Source organism: Macaca nemestrina, chromosome 7, assembly GCF_043159975.1.
Source record: "Macaca nemestrina isolate mMacNem1 chromosome 7, mMacNem.hap1, whole genome shotgun sequence".
Taxonomy (NCBI): Eukaryota; Metazoa; Chordata; class Mammalia; order Primates; family Cercopithecidae; genus Macaca; species Macaca nemestrina.
This window is the reverse complement of record NC_092131.1, coordinates 51807791-51827361: the sequence shown is the minus strand read 5'-3', so window position 1 is coordinate 51827361 and position 19571 is coordinate 51807791. Positions and strand designations below refer to the sequence as shown.

The 19571-nt window shown below is 40.8% G+C and overlaps 1 protein-coding gene across 8 annotated transcripts in view; it reads left to right on the top strand.

The window, feature by feature from the left end:
- Nucleotides 1–19571, top strand: part of LOC105473593 (pellino E3 ubiquitin protein ligase family member 2) — a 196783-nt gene that overhangs the window by 87429 nt on the left and 89783 nt on the right. The window contains exons 3-4 of one of the 8 annotated variants that reach the window (XM_024790244.2): nucleotides 16086–16531; nucleotides 18738–18835. The exons of 5 other annotated variants lie outside the window; for them this stretch is intronic. The gene's annotated coding sequence lies outside the window, so the exon portion shown is untranslated. Of the gene's footprint in view, nucleotides 1–16085; nucleotides 18836–19571 lie in introns of all 8 variants that reach the window. 2 more of the 8 variants (XM_024790243.2, XM_024790245.2) reach the window with 2 other exon arrangements.

Genomic DNA, 19571 nt, shown 5'->3' with positions numbered 1-19571 from the left:
GTGAGAATGAAAGTGCTCAACTAATCGCAGACAGTAGATTCCCCAACGCGATGAAAAACTCTTTTTTATGTCAGGAATATTAAAATGGAAGATTACATTTGAAATAATACATTAATGAAATCTATCCAGTGCTTCATGGTTCTTCTTGTTGATTTCTCGGGGTGTGGTTAGCAATGAACTGAGGTTTATAACTAGCAAGTATGAGTGAAAACCCCCTGATAATTAAGTTTAATGGCTCCTTTGACACATCCTGATTTAAACACACACCCTACAGGTTATATAAACGGATGAGATAAAAGTTGTTTTGGTATATTAAAATCTGTAAACATGTATGATAAACCAGCCAACCATTTCTTAAGTATTTACATACAGTTTCGCTCAGCTTACCAGGGCCCAGGGATTTAATTAAGCTGTACTGCAAGTTCTGTTTATGGTTGTACCACATACACAGGTGGTGCTCAATAAATCTTTGTTGACTTGATGTTGATTGAGTGTATCTGGGGTTTACCTTCACTGTAGAAATTACCTTACATGGATGGCAACGCTAGGTGTATTCACCTGGTAGACAGTGGGTCTGTATGAAGCTCAGGTCTTGCTGGCAGTCAGCAGTTTAAGTGATTAATGAAGAGTTCTTACAATACAGGGAGCAATGATTTAAAGCCAGAATTCAAGGCCTCAATATAACTGTTTACATTCTTTCTAATCTGTCTCATAATTCATTTTCAAGTATTTGTAGTTGCTATTGTAACAGAAGGTATTTCTTCTTTCTTTTACTACTACTGCACCACCTTGCCCTAATAATAATGAGAGTTCAAATACAGAGTGCTGCTTCTGTGTCATAGAGGTAATATCTTTGGCCACCAGATACTGTGCTAAGCACTTTGCATATTTTCTTATTTTCCCTTACAAGAGTTTCATGAAGGTAGGGCTTTTATCATGTCCATTTTCAGATGAGGAGTGTGAGGCACAGAGTGTTGAGTAACCTCCCCAAGGTCACACAGCTGGTGAGAAGTGGAGTGAAGACATGTCTGGGTCTGTCTAATGCCGGAGCTTCCTTTCATAACTACCACACTCTACTGCCTTCTGTTACCGTATAGGGTACCATCTAGAACTGGAAATGACGACCAAGAAGGAAGGAAATCTCACTAAAAGCTGGTAAAATAATCAATATAACCACCATTCAGCCAAAAATACATACACAGGTGTTGAAATATTGGCTTTTTGATTTCTGAAATGCTGATGGCTATAAGTGAACAGCCTGTAGTTCAGGCAGAAGTGAATCTTTTTTAAGTAACTGAATTCCTGACTCAGGTCTCTCCTTATTAAAGTTCCTGTTAGATTGTTTTTAATATCACAGCAGGCCTTAGCAGAAGAACTGTTGGCGTTTTCATTAGTTGTCTTACATTTGCATTTCAAACAAACATTCTGATTGTTTGCCTCATAGATTTTGGCTGGTCTAATGGCCATTAGTGATCATTATTAAATGGAAGTGTCTAAAGATTTCACAAGTTTGTTTGGATTTCATAGGCCTTCTTTTTAAATCAGAAAGGCATATAGTCATCTCGAATATTAAAATACGTTTAATCGAGGTATAAAACACCAATTAAAAAAACATTAAACTTGGTCTTTAAATGTGAACCCAAGGAAGAGCCCTGGCCTATGCATGTGGAACATGCTCCCTGCAATGTGGCTCCAGATAAATGATTCACTGTCTCTGAGCTTTAGGGAGAAACCTGCAAAATCCAACTGTAGATAAGTACCGTTTCCATGCAGTTCTTCAAATTCACTATTCTGTCAAAGGATGATCCTGGATTCACTGGTGGTTTTTCCATGAGAGTGTTACTTAGGAGAAATGCAAAAGATAAAGATAAGCTAGGACCAGTGACAGATTTTTTCGCTTAAGTAGGCCTACAGGCCACCTTCCACATGATGTGAAATAGTCACTCATCCTGGAATCTTGGACAGTAGTGTACCCAGTAGTGACAAGTATCCAGGAAAGAGCTGGGGATTTAAAAAATTGTAGTAGTGGTACTCTATTTTTAAGTTCGTGTTTCTGTGTACAGAGAATTTCACATGCATTCATCCATCATTTTTAAGGGCCTACCACATACATGTTATTTTTGAGGAATTATTTTTCCCTGTATACCGTGGATGAATTGTATTGTCAAACTCCACCTGAAACCATTTTATTCTCATAGGCTCTCATCTAGTTAATAGCAAAATATGGTGAACTGCTAAATGTCTTTTGCTTTTAGGGGGTGGCTCAGTTGCACAATAGTTTACCAAGATACAGTTAGTAGTGCTTAAACAAGAATTCAGCAAGCTAACTATATACAATAATTCCATCCATAGTCAATTAGTTCATAATCTTTATGTACAAAAGCTGAATTCTAGTGGCTCAAATCATTTTAAAGTTAAAATAGACTTCTTAACCACAGGCTTACAATAATGTTAATAGTAACTCACTATGATTACAAAAATCTACTGAATGTTAACTATGTATTAGATACTATTCTAGCACTTAACGTGTGTTAACTTGTCTATTCTCACAACCCGATGAGGTAGATTCGATTGCCCTATTTGATAGATGAAGAAACTGAGGCACAGAGATACACGAGATAACCTGGCAGTGTCCCACAACTACTAAGTGATGTGTCAGGTCTCCAAAGCCCACATCCTTAACCAACTTAAAATTATCCATCGGGGGCCATAGAAGGTATTTGTTGTTGTTGTTAAAAAATACTTCATTATTTTCACCAAATAACAGTGGGGTTGATTGTACCATGTTTGTAAAAATGGAAGGAAAAAGCAGATAGCATCACCCCTTTAGTAAAAAAATATTTGAGGGAATATTGTCTTAAATATCAAAATAAGCCTGCCTTTAAGAGTTGCTTTTTTTTATTTTGGCTTCATTTTCAGTTTTTCTCTAATGGCTTTGTACCTCCTCTGTCCCACAGAAGTAAAAGCCTTCCTTGGCCCATTCTGACTCATAGTTACCTGTCACTTCTGTTCTCAGTGGAGACAGCTTTCCTGGAACCCTCCCCTCCTTCGCTACCCTTGGAGCCTGCTCTCCAGGTCTGCTCATAGCCAGCGTCCTGCTGGCTCTGTGTCTTTTTCATTAGAGGCTTTCTTGAGTGTCTGATGATACTTGGATGTCTGTTCACAGGGAGGGCCAGCTGGAGTCTGGGAATGGGGAAGGGTGGGACTCATGAAGCCTGGGCCTAGGTGTAGGATTACTGAATTGGGAGAAGGCGGGGTCTTCTGGGGATGTCTCCTGATGTTCTGTAGTGGTGGGAAGTACACAGCATATCATCTGTGAAGTCTTCTTGACAACATCTTTAACCAGAATCTGATTATTGAGAAACAGCTAGACAAGTCCAGATCATGGAGCATTTTGCAAGATACCTGTCCTGGTCTATTCAAAAAATATTTATCATGAAAAACCAAAATTAAATAAAAGTAAAAGGCAGGGAAGTTATCCTTTATTAGAGGAGATTAAAGACGTAGAACAACCAAATGCAATGTGCCATCATCCCTTGGATCCTGAATTTTTTAAAAAATTAAAGTGCATTTTTTAAAGAATTTGGGAAGTTGAAGTATGGAGTAATTATTGCACAAAAATTAATTTATTGCATGTGATAATAGTATTGTGATTACGTAGGAAATTGCTGAAAGATCTAGGGGTGACCAGCCTGGCCAACATGCTGAAACCCTGTCTCTACTAAAAATGCAAAAATTAGCCAGGCATCATGGTGGCACATGCCAGTAATCCCACCTACTTGGGAGGCTGAGGCATGAGAATTGCTTGAACCCAGGTTGCAGTGAGCCAAAATCGCACCACCACACTCCAACCTGGGTGATAGAGTGAGACTCTGTCAAAATAAATAAATAAATAAATCTAGGGGTGAGGTATCATAATGTCTGCAACTTAGTATGAATTAGTTCAGCCAATAAAGGTATGTTTTTTGCAAATGTACGTGTCTTTTTCTCTCTCCACACACATACTTGTGTGTGTGTGTGTGTGTGTGATGTATGTGTATAGATGTCCTCTATATCTGTAGACTTTTTTTCTGGAAACTGTTTGATTTATTATGGAAACATTAACTTCTCAGAGTTGGACAGTGAAGGACAAAGCAGTGATTAAAAATGCAGTGAAACAATGAAAACATGTTGTTTATGAGGCCATTTATTAGCCTGCTAATTCATTAAGCAAAGATTTATTGAGTACCTGCTAAGTCTGCCCTTACTGTGCCAGGTGCTCCTAAGCAAGATAGATCCCAGTCCTCATCTTGGTCTACTCTGCAGCCCGATACAAGTACAAGTAATTAGGGTTGTTGTTTTGGAAAGGGATTATGGCTGTATATACAGGAGGTCCCACCCTACTCTAAATTGGAGTAGAGAAAATCAGTGACTTTTCAGCTGAGTCTCTCCCCCATAAAAAGATTAGGATTTAACTGTTAAAGGGTGAGTGGGTAGAAGGGGAATAGGGAAAATGACAAATGAAGGAAAAATAGCCAGTACAAAGGCCCTGCTTTAGCAAGAAAAAATAATGGCAGTTCCCTGCCTCTGGGAGGGGTAAGGAAGGGAGATCTGAGCAGTAAGCAGGGCTGAGCTTCTGGCAGGACCTGCCATCCCAAATGTCAGGCAGGCGTTAGAGGGCTTGTTCAACAGGGGCCAATTGATGGGAACGAATATTCATTTTTGAACAGTCACATTGGTGATTGCTTTGATGTTCTAGAGATGATTAAAGATCTCAAAGTTGGTGAATACTTGGAGATCAGTTAGAAGCTATTGTCCAGGCAAGGTGATGTGATTTAGACTGAATTGTTTTAGACTGAATTGGTGGCAGCAAAACTAAAGAGCAGGTGACAACTTAGAGCGATATTCACATAGTAGGTTAATTTGGATGCTTGGATCAGTCCTTAGGTTGTCTTGATGTGGCACCTAAGAGCAGGAAGAGGTGGGGGCCACTCTGAGCTTCTGACTTGAAGAAATGGAAGGATAATGTGAATTTGGAGGAGGACCATGGTCTTTTCTTGGAGGCAGTAGAGCGGGGGAGAAGATGACTGTGGTTTGGGCTATGATGAATTTGAGGCATCTGTAAGACCTAAAGTGCTGGCATTCAGAAGGCTGTAAAATGTATGGGTCTGGAGCTCAGAAGTGGGGTTTGGGTAAGATTAGGGAGTTTTTCATAAAGATGGTGTTTGGAGAAAGAGGGAATGACTCCCCTGGAAAGGACTTTTAAACTGTTAAGAAGAGAAGAGGGCTTGGGAAAGAGGTGGGAGTCTATGAGTTAGGGTATGGAGGGTGGGAAGAGAATCTGAAAGTGCTTTAGTAATCCCAGCACTTTGAGATGCCGAGGTGGGCAAATCATGAGGTTAGGAGATCAAGACCATCCTGGCTAACATGGTGAAACCCCATCTCTACTAAAAATACAAAAAATTAGCCTCAGTCCAGTCCTAGCTAAGCTCAGATCACTCCCGCCTTCTCTAGGATCCGGCTCAATCAACTCTTCCCTGCTGAATTTTCCATCTCCCCCTCCCCATAGGCTCATGACCCCACAGGCTCACTTAAGCAAGACTCGTCTACATTAAAAAATATATACTGACTATATATTTAATATATACATTTATTAATATATACTGACTATATATTTAATATATACAAATATAATGTATATATTTAATATATACATTTAAAAAATAGAGTACTGAAGCGACACACTTCATTTACTAGAGTATTTGCAGTAGGAAGGTGACCTAATTAGAACAAATGGTAACTTCAGGAGCTTTCTCATCTTCTGATTACAAGGTGGGGCTTCAGATTACTTCCCTGTACTTCTACAGGGCGTGGTGGCACATGCCTGTAGTCCCAGCTACTCGGGTGGCTGAGGCAGGAGAACTGCTTGACCTGGGAGGCAGAGGTTGCAGTGAGCTGAGACCATGCCACTGCACCCCAGCCTGGGCGACACAATGAGACTCCTTCTCAAAAAAAAAAAAAAAAAAAAAAAAAAAAAAAAAAAAAAGAAAGTGCTTTAAAACCAGGGAGTGGGTAGCAGATTCAGGCTGTGAGAGGTCAGGAAGAGAGGACTGAGAAACCCTGCTAGCTTTGCCAGTGCAAGGGTCGTGGGGACCCTGTGGGTGCTCTTTGACTAGAACATGGAGCGCTGGAGAAGTTACAGGTCCGTGCTACCGTGAGTGGACTGTGAGGTGGGAGGCAGTGAAGATGTGGAGATGGCAAGCCAGGAACGCATGCAATTTGTGAATAGAAGTTGAAAGAGTGATACTGGTAGTGTAGTGGAGTCAAGGAAGGATTTACTCATATATATTTTTTAATGTGGACGAGTCTTGCTTAAGTGAGCCTGTGGGGTCATGAGCCTGTAGGGGAAGGGGGAGATGGAAAATTCAGCAGGGAAGAGTTGATTGAGCTGGATCCTCGAGAAGGCGGGAGTGACCTGAGCTTAGCTAGGACTGGACTGAGGAAGCATGAGATCCTCTTTTGTTGAAATGAGGTTGTGGGGGTTGTGGGGTTAAGGGGAAGCTTGGAAGCATAGATAAAGGCAGTGATTCTATAGAAAGTTAAAATGAATGTTTCAAAAGCAAAAATATTCAGTGGTTTTGAAAGTAAGTAAAATGTTTTGCTGTCAGATGGTGTTTCTGTGGAGCTGAAGCGAGAGGTCAGGAAGAGAGGACTGAGAAACCCTACTAGCTTTGCCAGTGCAAGGGTCGTGGGGACCCTGTGGGGTGCTCTTTGACTTTCAAGGGCACAGCACCATTCCAAGGGGCTGCTGCAAGGACCTCTGATCGCTTCGAGGGCCCTTGTGCTCAGGGTTGCCTCCGTCACACACACCTGACCCTGCACTGGGTGCTGGATCTTGGAGTTAAGAAGTAATTGGGAGAAGGAGGGGAGCAATTAACTAAATACAGCTGAAATAAAAGGCTACTCTAAGTATCATGGGTATCTAAGAGGGTAGTTGGAGAGTTGGATTTTTTTTTTTCCTGTGGACTAATCAGTAACCATTATTTTGATGCATGAAAAGAACTACAGATAACCTACCAAATAGCAGTTAGCTTTCAAACTGGTGCTCCCAGCAGGAAGTGTGGCAACTATTCAGAAGTTTACTGTCTTTTGCAAAGGTTGAGTACTGAAGCGACACACTTCATTTACTAGAGTATTTGCAGCAGGAAGGTGACCTAATTAGAACAAATGGTAACTTCAGGAGCTTTCTCATCTTCTGATTACAGGGTGGTGCTTCAGATTACTTCCCTGTACTTGATCAGAAGAGATGTGTTGTAACTTGTTACTAGAATTAGTCAGAAAAACACAAAAGTTATATTAGAATGTGGGTCTGTATATCACTCTTCCATTTCCCTTTCAAGAAAAGCAAATTTTAACTTATTCTTAATTGACAAAAGTATCTGTTCTGTCTGTCCCAACCTTACAACATTCTCCTTCACCAAATGGATTATACTTTGTAAACGTTTTAAGAGGTTCTTTCCAGTTTAACTTTAGTGTTTTGGTCATACCAAACGCTCCAGTAAGCTGTCATTTCAGAGTTCAGTCAATGACTCTTTTAATGTGCTATTTCTATTTCCTGTATTCCATTAAAAGCCACTTTGTTTTTCTGATGGTTCTACATTCCTAGAATACACAATCAGAGTGGTTTCCCTTCAGATGTTTTAAAATAACATAAAAATCCTGGACTTTATCAGCAGCCCGTGCAGTATTCTATGGCTTTTTTCTTTCCTCTTGATCATTTCTTTTTGTTTCCTGCTGCTGAGTGTTTTATCAGTCTAATACCAATTTTCCTCTCAGTTTATGGCTCTCATACACTGACTGTTAACCTTTGATATGGACCTCTGTCAAGTATTTTCTGAATTCCAAGATCGCTGCCACTCCTTTGATTAAACTTGTGGGTATTATCCTCAGAGGGATTTGCTGCATGTTATGTGAGAATGACTTGCCATCCCTGAAAGCATGTTGGCTATGCCTAATCAAAATGTGCTCAACAAGTTATCAAATAAGGGTTCTTAGTTTTCAGTGATTACATGGGTATTCAGTTGTAATTCTGCAGAGAAATATGGGAGAGACGGTATAAATTAATAACAAAAATTACCACCCCAGAGCAGAGTGAACATATGGCTTTAGGATTCACGAATGATGTCATTTCTCCTCGCCCTTAGACATATGCTAAGATTACTAGATTACTAGTGTTTAATAAATACTGTACTTTGCACATTGACCACAAAGCCGAGAGAGGAAAAAAAATTACTGAATAATCTCTATATAAACCTTAATGATCCTGTCATTGTCATCATATCAAAATCAGAACAGCTTCTGCTATTGACTGCTGTGTTCTAGTCACTGTGCTAAGAATTTTATATATATTATTTAATTGTTCCAACAGATACATATATTTTTATTATACTTTAAGTTCTAGGGTACATGTGCACAACATGCAGATTTGTTACATATGTATAAATGTGCCATGTTGGTGTGCTGCACCCATTAACTCATCATTTGCATTAGGTATATCTCCTAATAGTATCCCCCCCACACCCCACCCTACAACAGGCCGCGGTGTTTGATGTTCCCCACCCTGTGTCCAGGTGTTCTCATTGTTCAATTCCCATCTATTAGTGAGAATAGATGTGGTGTTTTGTTTTCTGTCCTTGCGATAGTTTGCTGAGAATGATGGTTTCCAGCTTCATCCATGTCCCTACAAAGGACATGAACGCATCCTTTTTATGGCTGCACAGTATTCCATGGTGTATATGTGCCACATTTTTTTAATCCAGTCTATCATTGATGGACATTTGGGTTGGTTCCAGGTCTTTGCTATTGTGAATAGTGCCACAATAAACATATGTGTGCATGTGTCTTTATAGGAGCACCAATAGATATTTTTTGATCACCTACTATATACCAGATACTATGGTAGCTACTGGGGGTATTATACTCACTACCCACAAGGGATTTGTAATTTAATAGGAGACTCCAGGAAGAAAATTTGAAGTCCCACTAGAACATGATATTATTGGGGTATATTAGGAACAGGGGCCAACTTTCTAGCATGTTGATTTTCCTTTAGCAAATTGTATTTATATAGAAATGAGACTTACATAGTATGGATAAAGCACAATTCAGCTTTAACATCCCCTAGACCTACTCAGGGGAAACAGATAGGGAGATTGCTAGGAAAAGAGAGCTGGTAAGGGCTACAGAGCCCCTCTCTTTAGGTAGGATTCCGCATCAGCTAACGGCCAAAAGGGGTAGAAACTGTACAGACAACCGAGGCTTTTCTTGTCTGGCCAGAAGGTAAAGAGTACCGGCATCCACAGGGTTCACCAGTAGAGAGCAGGAACTCTGACCAGGACGGTACCTCATTATCTTTGGCCGTCCTAGGAACATGGCCATTATGCCTTCTCTCAGCACAGACTCTGGACCTTTATCCAAATGACAGGCAGATTGGAGGTTATCAGGTATTCAGGCTGGGACTCAGAAGACAAACATAAAACTCTAATCTTTTCCAGACATATAGGCTATGAAAGCCAGACATCTCTTGCATGTCAGACACGGCATTGGTGCCTGCATTCAAAGTACTGTGTTATCAAGGTGCATCAGCCAACTTTATAGCGAGAGCTTTAACAGCTTAGGAGTCGTCTGGTGAGCAAAGAATGGTCATTCTTGAGTGCTTGCGGTAATGAGGGCAGGCGCTAGTGCGGAAGAAATTGTCTCAGGAGCTCCTACTAAAGTCATTGACCATAGCATGCAGGTGCTATGGAAGTGCCCAGGGTGGCAATCTAACTAGTTTCAGGGCAACAAAGAAGACTTGCCAGAAGAGGTGAAATCTAAGACCTGAAAAATAAATTTGGATGGAGGGGTGTGAGGAGGAGATGGGAAATGACTGTTCAGACAGGCACAGCAGAATCTGCTGTAAGAACTAAAAGTATTTCTCTTTCACTGGAAGGTGTAGGAGAATGGAGGCTGCTACAATACGGTTGCATTTGCCTTTTTCCTTGTGTTGACATTTACACTAATGATGCAAAAGCATTGGTGGGTAAAACTGCTGGCACTTTAGCATGAGTCAATGCAGTGGCTCCAAACCGTAGTCATTTTATTCTTCATTGCCACAAAGTATCTGCAGTGAAAAAAATGCAGTCTCATTTGTAGAAGCAATAACATTATTTTTATTAAATCTCCACCCTTGAGTACTCACGAGTTTTTATTATGCATGATGAAATGGGAAGTACATAGATAGAACTTTTGTCACATACCGAAGTATGATGGTTATCTCTAAGAAAAGCACTTGTGCAGTTGTTTTACTTGCAAGCTGAACTCACCACTTTCATAGAAGACCATTTTTACCTAAAAGAATGACATATAAATATGGTTATTCAGACTTGGGTATTTGGCAACCATTTCCTATAGGGAAATTACAGAAAAATTTTGTTACCAGCATTAAAATGTAAGCTTTCAAGCAAAAATTAGGATTTTGGAAAACTTGTATCTGCTACCAAGACTTGACAGTTCCCAATACTTAATATTTTTCTGATGAAGTTGGTGGTGATGTTAATAAATGTGATTTTTTGATGAGTATAATGAAATATGTCAACATTTGGAAGACCTACATAACTCAGTGAATTAATATTTCCCAGATGATCAATGCATGATGTTACAGAGTCGTACATAGTTGAAAGATTAGTTCAAAGTATAAATGACACCAACGAATTTTAATACCACGGAGTAAGAAAAGCTCATTGATGTAGTTTCAGACTCCATATTCCAACTGACCTTTAAGAAGTGACCCCCACTTGCTGAGTTTGGTGTAGTACCACAGCAGCGTCTGCTGTTTTCTGAAAAGGCTATTAAAAATTACCCCTTTTTCCAATTACATATCTACATAAAGGAAGATTTTCTTCATATACTTTCAACCAAATCGATGTATTGCAACAGACTCAGTGCAGAAGCAGATATGAGAATTGAGCCAGACATGAGAGAGATTTGTAAAAATGGAAAACAGCATCACTCTTCCAGTAAATTGTTTTCATTTTGGAAATTAGGTTTTTTCATAAAATATTTTGTAGTATGTATTGTGTTTACTGTTGTTTTTTGTAAGCGAATTAATGAATAAAAAATTATAATTTTAATTTATATGGTAAATGCCTACAGATATATGAACAAAAAGCTTTTGGGGATTTTTCAGTAATTTTTAGACAGTGTAAAGAAGCCTTGAGACTAAAGCGTTTGAGAACCAATGATTTGAATACTTGAAACTGAAAAGCATTTAATAAGGGAATTAGATGCTTGCCAAGCCATTTGAAGGGCTGGAGGACCAATACCTGGGAAGGCCCTCACTAACTCTTTGGTTTACCACTAGTTTTCAAAGAACTGGGAAATTGCTACTGCAGCAGGGTCAGGAACTACAGGAAATCCTGGGTGATTTGTACCAGGTGAAAGGAGATAAAGAGTTGAAGTTAAACCCAGGGTTTGTGATTGGATCTTGGATTGGAGGAAATGCAAATGATATAAGACATTACTGGGGAAATCAGGGAAATTTGAATGTGGGCGTGTATTAGACATTGTTATCTTAATGTTAAATTTCTTTAGTGTGATAATGGTACTGTGGTTATGTAGGGTAAATTTGCCTGGTTCTTAGAAGCATACCAAAGTATTTAGGAGTGAAATGTCACATTTCAAATTGGAAAAATGAAAAAAAAAAATGTATGTTGATGGGGAGAGGGGTGCGGAAGAGGAAGAAGAGGGAAAGAGATCAATCAGTGGATACTGTCTGCAATTGGAGCTTGTGCTGTTAAGTATTAATAGTAATTAACAAAAGAACTGCCACAAGAGTTGAAAGTGGTTTTCTTTGGGATGAGGACTGGGAAGTCAGTATTGAAGAAGGGGCAGGTCAGTCAGTGGCTTCTGTGTTTTATTGTAAACCTTTTAGAATGATTTTTTTTTTAATCAACGATGTACTTGTATTTCTTAAGTTAAAAATTTAAAAATCAGAGGGAAAATCCTGGAGACCAATTGGGAGGGCTTGATGAATTGCAGAAACAAATATCATGGAATTACCAAGTGAACAGGAGTTTATGATCCCGTTAGTTCACGTTTAAGATTTCCAGACATAAAGATGTGATGAGACCTAGAAAATGCCCTTGGGAATAGGTGAATAGATTGAAAGTCTATGTAGTTAAGGAAGTCAGAGGACCAAAAGGCTAAGGTTCCATTTGGCCACCAAATGTGCTGAAGTTTCCCACAGTCATGGCATGATTTGAAGTGCTAGGCAGGCAGTGCTTGTGGTCAGCCTTCAGTCTGCAGTCCCTGTGGTCAGTAAGTTGAGGGGGATGAGACTCAGCTATTTCTGTCTGACCTGTGGCCGAATGTCCTCAGAGTTTTCCCTTGACATAAATGAAAAGAGAATCCTTTTTTCTCTAAATAACTAAAAATAACTATTGAGTAACTTTTGCTGTTCCTTTTGGTGGTAGGTATTGCTCACATCCTTGGTCTTAAGTAACTACCAAGAGCATTTGGGTGCAGCTCACACATTCTGAGCATATTGCATATGCGAGATTTCTAAGCCATCCCAAAGCTGTTTTAGCCCGCCGGTGGTTCTTTGTCTTGCTACACTGCCAACTGAGAAGCGCCCATAAGAACAGATAAAAATCTCATCTGTGGACATTTGCTCCATCACCTCTGTCGAGTGCTTTGATCCCTTGAGGCAATGCTGCCAGTGCTGAAGCAACTTTAGTCGGTTACTGTGAATGCCCCAATTGCACAGTTGCTGGTTGGCTGGCTCAGGCCACCCTGAAGGTCATTATGGGGTCACGAGATGATTGTTTTCTTCTGGCTGGTGGACAGACCTCTGAGTTGAGATGTCACAGAATTGTTGTGGCCTGTCACCTCCTGTGAAGCTGCCCTGGGTTACCCCCTCTACTCCCCTCTCCCATCATGTACTAGCTGAGTCAATGCTAACAGGGTACTCAGTGTGCACCTCTTACGCAGTATCTCACGTGTTGTATAGTTATGTATTTTCAGGTATGTTTTTCAACCTTGTTGGGATAGAGAATGTGAATGATGCCTGTATCTTCATCTCTAGTCATAGTGCTTGTCATTAAGTGAAAATATGTATTTTTGGGGTAGATAGATGGGTTAATATAAATAAGATGGACGTTAGACTTACATCAAAGTTTTAGAGAAATTTCATTATAAAAGTATTAAACAAATGTGTGTTATTTTTGTATTTGTTATTTACAGCTGATAAAGTTGCCAGATGGCTGAATTCCAAGTCGCGGGTGGTGTGGAGATGCTATTTAAAAGGCTCTTTATTTATTTATTTATTTTTTGTATATCTAGGTAATTCATCCATTCTTTTTTTAAGAGGAAAAATATGTGTGACCAAAACTCAAGATCCATACAAACGCATACGTGCTGACTTTCCCCCAGGAATAGAAGTGTGATTTTGTGGACCAGTGAAATAGAAGACTCAAAGTCAAATAGCTGACTGGGACCTTCATTTAGTCAGCACATTGTATCAAGAGCCTATTATGTGCTTGGAATAGCCCTGGTGGTTAGTGTTTGGGGCAGAAAAAATTAGAGAACCAGTTGGGATAGATGTCATCAAAGAAGAGCAAGACAGTGAAAATAGCTGGGGGAAAAATGGGACAGAGACCCCATTTTCTTAGAACATTAATATGTCTCCAAAGCCAGCTTGGGGAACTGTGTCTGAAGTCTACAACACAATCCATTCTCTTATTTCATTAGGTACTGAGCATAGCTGATTTTTCACATTCTACCCTACGTTGCTTTGCTTTTCACAGATACTACTGTGCTGTGTTTTATTTTATTATTTTGGAAAGTGTCACTATTTCCCCCTGAACTCTCCTGCCAGGGCTGACTTTCAGTCGATCACTGAGCCTTAGCCTCTACTCCTTAAGAAGCCCTGATGTCATTGCCATGTGTCTTAGGCATCCCTCTTCTCTTCCCTGCCTCCCTGGGATGGAGGGAGAGAGGATCTGTGCCAGGGAGCATGGCCTGGCCTGGCCCAGCTCCTGCAGTGGAGTTGAAGACACAGTATGAGGCTTTCTGAGGACAACTGAAGCTCCTCAATGCTGTCATCTTGTTCTTCGGGGGCATGAGGATTCTGACTTTGAGATCTTTGATCACAGTCCTGCCTGTGGCAGCTGCACTGCCAAGCTCGTGTAGCAATTGTCTGAGTCAATCGTGCAGGGCATTAAGACTCTTCATAACTCTTCAGTCTTCTGTCAGCAGCTCCTTTCCTGCAAGTGTCCTGGAGGCTGGACCAGGACAGGGGATGTGTACCAGTGGCCAGTCTGGGCATGGACCAGAGGCTGAACACACACCTTACCCACAGGAGAGGGGAAGCTTGAGCCATGGCTGAGACATCAAGCCAAGGCCAATGGCTAGACTCTCCAGAGTTGCAGGGATGAAAAGTCAGGCTGTAGAGTGGGGTCATGAGAAGGGTCTTAGTCCACACGTGCAGTGCATGTGCCCTTTTCAGGAGCCCTGGCTCGGAAGTGGATGGCAGGGGCCCTTTCCTAGACCTGCAGCTTGGCCGTCATTGCCCTTCAATCTTCTTATTGACTCAAGCGCATCTTTAAAATTATTCCTAAAACTAGAAAGTGACTGCAGGTAAACTGGAGTATCACGTTCTGAAGAATAGGAACTCTGGCACTGGGAGACACCCTTTCCCTATCACTTCTGATGGTTACCTGGATGGAAGTGGAAACTGTCAGGGTAATGATGTCTTTTCCCCTCCAACATGTGTGGATGAAGTTACAGTTTTTATTATCATGAATTACTTTTATTTCTGTTTTGCCTGTTACTTTTTGGGCCCAGGCAGAAGCTTTGCACAGTAGAGGAAAAAAGAGATCCAGAAGGGAATTAGCTGATTGGATACCCTGAAAGGAGTACACTTTAAAAGCAGAGTCTGAGTTAGCAGGTGAGAGGAGCGACTAGCTCACAGGGCAGCTTAGGGCAGTTCCTGGAGACAGAAAGAAAGAGAGGCACAAAGGCCGGATTGCTGAGAATAAGGATTAAAAGAGCAAAGCCTGAAGCAGCATATGGACTGTTGTCATTCAGCAGTTTGACAGTTTCATTGTAATGAGAAGAATGGTGGTGGTGGTGTTTTAGGATGGAGGAAGCAAAAATGTGTTTGGGGGTGAAGTTAATAAGCCAGTGGTAGGGAGGCAGGCATTGAAGTAGCAAGAGAGGGGCTCAGAGTGAGCAGTATTGGTGAGGGGTGGGAAGATGCCAGTAAAAAACTTAGGATTATTTATTTAGTTGGATTTCTCCTGAAGGATATATCAGTTTTCTGAATGACAGATATGTGCCTTGAATAGTGGTTTTATTTTGGTTTTGGGTTTTGGGTTTTTTTGAGACAGGGTCTCACTCTGTCGCCCGGGCTGGAGTGCAGTGGCGTGATCTCAGCTTGCTGCAACCTCCACCTCCCAGGTCCACCTCCCACCTCAGCCTCTCAAGTAGCTGGAACTATAGGCATGCAACACTATGCCCATCTGATTTTTTTATTTTTTGGTAGGGACAGGGTTTCACCATGTTGGCCAGACTGGTCTCGAACTCTAGACCTCAACGGATCCGCCCACCTCGGCCTCCCAACGTGCTGGGATTACAGATGTGAGCCACTGCACCTGGCCACAGTGGTTGTTTTTAAAGACTCATTTACAAGATTTGTCCTAATGTCACTACAGTATAATTCCCATCTTGGAGGGTTGAGCATCTGTAGTTGTGAGGCACAGAGGGAAGGTTGAGGGGGAAGGGGGAGAGGGGCTAGAGGCCCTGGAAGCTATGCAGTGGCCTTACAGGATGGTTTGGGATAGGAAATGATGCTACTTTTTTCCTCTGAATCCATTTTTGGATGTTGGTGGTATTCACAGTTTGGGTTGATCGGGTTTAGGAAGTATTGTTTAGACTATCTGCAAATGATAATGTGTATGATCACTGCTTTGGTAGAACATCCTTAATTTTAATCTCTCTTCCTCTCCCAGCCCTTCTCCTGAGTGTGTCCAGAATTTTATCAAGTGGTTTCTTCTTGGTTCTCTTAGGAGGAAGAGGACACGGAACCCTGTGTCTTGGAGGGAAGCCAGCTTGGAGTCAGCTGCTGCTGTATGTCAGGGCAGCCTTGGAGCAGGCTGGAGGGCCCGGCAATCTCTAGAGTTTGGAAGCTGGATGTTCAACTCTTTTGGGTGGAATACTGTATAGATGTTTTTCATTTGTAAGATATACATACACTGAGGGACACAGGGTAGCATTTTGAAGTTTGGTTAGTGGGGAAAGGCTGATTGGAAGGGTAGATTTGGGGAGACATTGACATGTCTTGAATGCCACACAGAGGACGTCCCTTCAGATTTCCTGGGTAACATGCTGGGATAGATAGGCTAAGACAGCTCATAGCCTCCAGGATTCCGCAGCCTCAGGAGAAATGACCAAGGAGATAAACAGTACAGTGCAGCATTGCTAGCGTTGACAGAGGAGCATTGCGGACCAGCAGGTGACTGCATGGGCTTCATACTCTCCTGAATAGCCTTTTAAATTTTAATTTAGATATTCTGGACATCTTACCAACTTTAGCTTAATAGTCACACATATAGTTGGTCAGTAAGAGGATGTATCAGTAATTAATAACTGCTTTTTTTTGCTTAGCTCTAAGATGCTGGCATATGTCATTCATGAATCACACAATTGTGCTTCTCTTATCTGTGTGACAGTCTCACTTCTAATATAGATAACATCAGAATAGATTTCTATCAGCCTTATTTGAGACTCAGCAATTGAAACTCCTCTTTCCTATCTTCAGAAGTGTATTTGCTCTCTAGGAAATAATTCTGTAGTGAGGGGTTTTAATGTGTCTTGGAGGCTACACCCTTTTCCTGGGCACCAGGGGATTTGGACATTTGAGGATAGACAACCGTATACTGTTGCTGTAGTGAAGCATAGCACACAGGAGAGCCCGCAGTGGGGAGCATGCTGCTGACTGCATTGTGAGGGAATAGACTTTGATGTTCTTTTCACATGATTTTGGGTTTCCTCAATAGGTAGGTAGAAGGAAATAATACTTGTCTTCTAAATTTAAGACTTAATTACAGCTTTTTAAAAACATCATTAGTTCATGAACCAAGACTCAAAAGACATGATTAAAAGCAAAATAAATCAGTTGTTGGAAATTCATTTTTGGTGTTAAACTGTAATAATATTTTAATTTAACTCTACATTTTGGTAGCCAAACACATGAGTTAAGGAGCATTTTAATTTCAAAATTAACTGAGTCTTGAGAATCAGAATCAGAGTCTTGAAGTATAGCCCAGTTTTGCAAATCAGATTTTTAATTGAACTCACTATTGTTTAATTATGCCTGTCAGGTCTCGTCATTATCACCAGCGGTGTGGAATTTAGGTACCTAAGGCTGCGAGCTTTAGTCAGTAGCTTAAAACAGTGTGGCTGCAAAGTAACGACACAACAGTGGGTTATAGAAATTATGAAGTTTTATTTTGTAGTCACATTTCACGTTGTTATGATGCAGTGGAATATATATCACATTTATGCTAATATTATAATTTTATTTTTATGTGGGAAATACATGCCAGTACTACTCAGGAATTTGCTTAATCTGGCTTATATTTTGCAGAGATGTCATCTCTAAGCTTTCAAGGTAGCATTTAATATTGCTTTATTTTTTAGTCAGCATTATAGAAAAGTAAATACAAAAAAACTTCATGCAGTTGTTTATGTATTTGCTTTTTGTGTACCCATGAAATCATCTTTTATTTGGTTCAGATTTTACATGTGTGGGGCTTCTTGGCTAGGGAGTCAGGCAGAGGCTGTTCAAGGTCAAGGGGAAAATACATGTGTGATTGTAGTGTTATTTGTTAAGGTTCTTTTCTGTTTTCTGTTTTCTAAGCCAGTCATGAAGTTACACTGTGTTCAATCTTGTTCTCTAGGTTCATTTCCAGGTTTATTATTAAAGTATATTAAACTACTTGTTCAGCGAAGTGTGAGCTCATGTTGTGGGATACTTGAGCAGCACTGTTATTTTGTAAAATACACGTACTCATACCCAATAAGACATAGGCTGTTTTGTGCTGCAAGCACAGACACTCCTAAAGGCAGATATTTCACAGCATTTGTGTCATTTTTGTCAAATTCTGACTCTCTAATTTGCGGTGACTGAGTTTTCATACATTTGATGATAGTTTTTGAATGAACATTGCTACGTGGTTATAAACTGATGGCAATGGCATTCATTTTAACTTAATTCAGAGACAAGAAAAGAGCAAAACTCTGTAGGCAAAGGCTGTGTTCAGAGTTCCATTGCTTTCAGGATTCATGTCATCAGGGCTCAGTGTTCTGGCTGCCCTGAAAAAGCTAATTCAGTTTCTTTACTTACCCGGCAGACAGTTGGCTGTGTGCCATGAGCTGTTGACAGTTACTGCTTCTCTTGAGGCTGATTAGCATGCAATGTTACAATGTCCCTAAGAATAATTTTGCTTACCTATATAATCCAAGAATTTAATCATTTCCAAACATGCTCTAAATTATTTAGTCCTCTGTCAGCATCTCAATTCAGTTCTAGAAGTTATTATTTTTTTAAAGCATTCACTGTGAGTGTAATAGTGTGTTAAATACATTAAGGAAAGTGTTTCCAAACAGACGGTTGTTTCTAATAATAGATTTCCTTGCATTCTTTTGCTACATTATAGTTGCATCTCTCATTTGAGGATAACAACAGTTCTGTGAGGCCAAAATATTAGCTGTGTCTCCGCTTTTCATAGAGGAGGAAACGGAAACTGAAGCCAAGGTAGGGTAAGGACTTTGCCCAGATTCACGTAGCTGCCTGTGGTCTGCAGCCCAGTGCCCCTGCCCCCTCCACCTCCTGGCAGGCCGGGCACATCCTGTCTTCTGGGAGGGGAATGGGCATATAACAAGAAAACAGAAGAGGATTATAGTATCTAACCAACCATCATCAGGTGGTGCAGAGACTTAACCTCATAGATGAGATTCGTATTCTGCTGTTGTAAGAGGAGGACTCCTGGCAGTGAGGGGAGGGCTGCGTCCGACTTGGCCACAGGTCCACCAGGGGTCCCCTGCCTGCCACTTTCTGAGTGACAGCCAAGGCTGGGTCATTCTTTTCACCCCCCTCACTGCATCAGGAAACTGTAGTTTTTGAGGTTTGCATTAAACAAACATTCAATACCCTTTCATTCTGCTCCGCACTAAAAGCTAGACGTATATTTCATTATAGGAAAAGCAAAAACATGTGTAATAGAAAAAGACAGTTTATTTCTTATTTTCTCACCTTTGGGATTTTAAAAATTTGACAGTCATCTCTCTGTTCTCTCCTCTCTTGGCTCAGCGTGGTGTCACTTCTCCTTGGTAGGATTGCTTTTCCCTTCTGCCTGCTCCATACAGTGTTACACTCACCAGCTCGAGGATCTGTTTGCAAATACTGTTTAGTCAGGCTCTTGCTCAGCCAGCTAATACAGAGCTACTACTTAGGAAGGGTCGTTCACCAGGCAAGCACTCTGCTAACTACT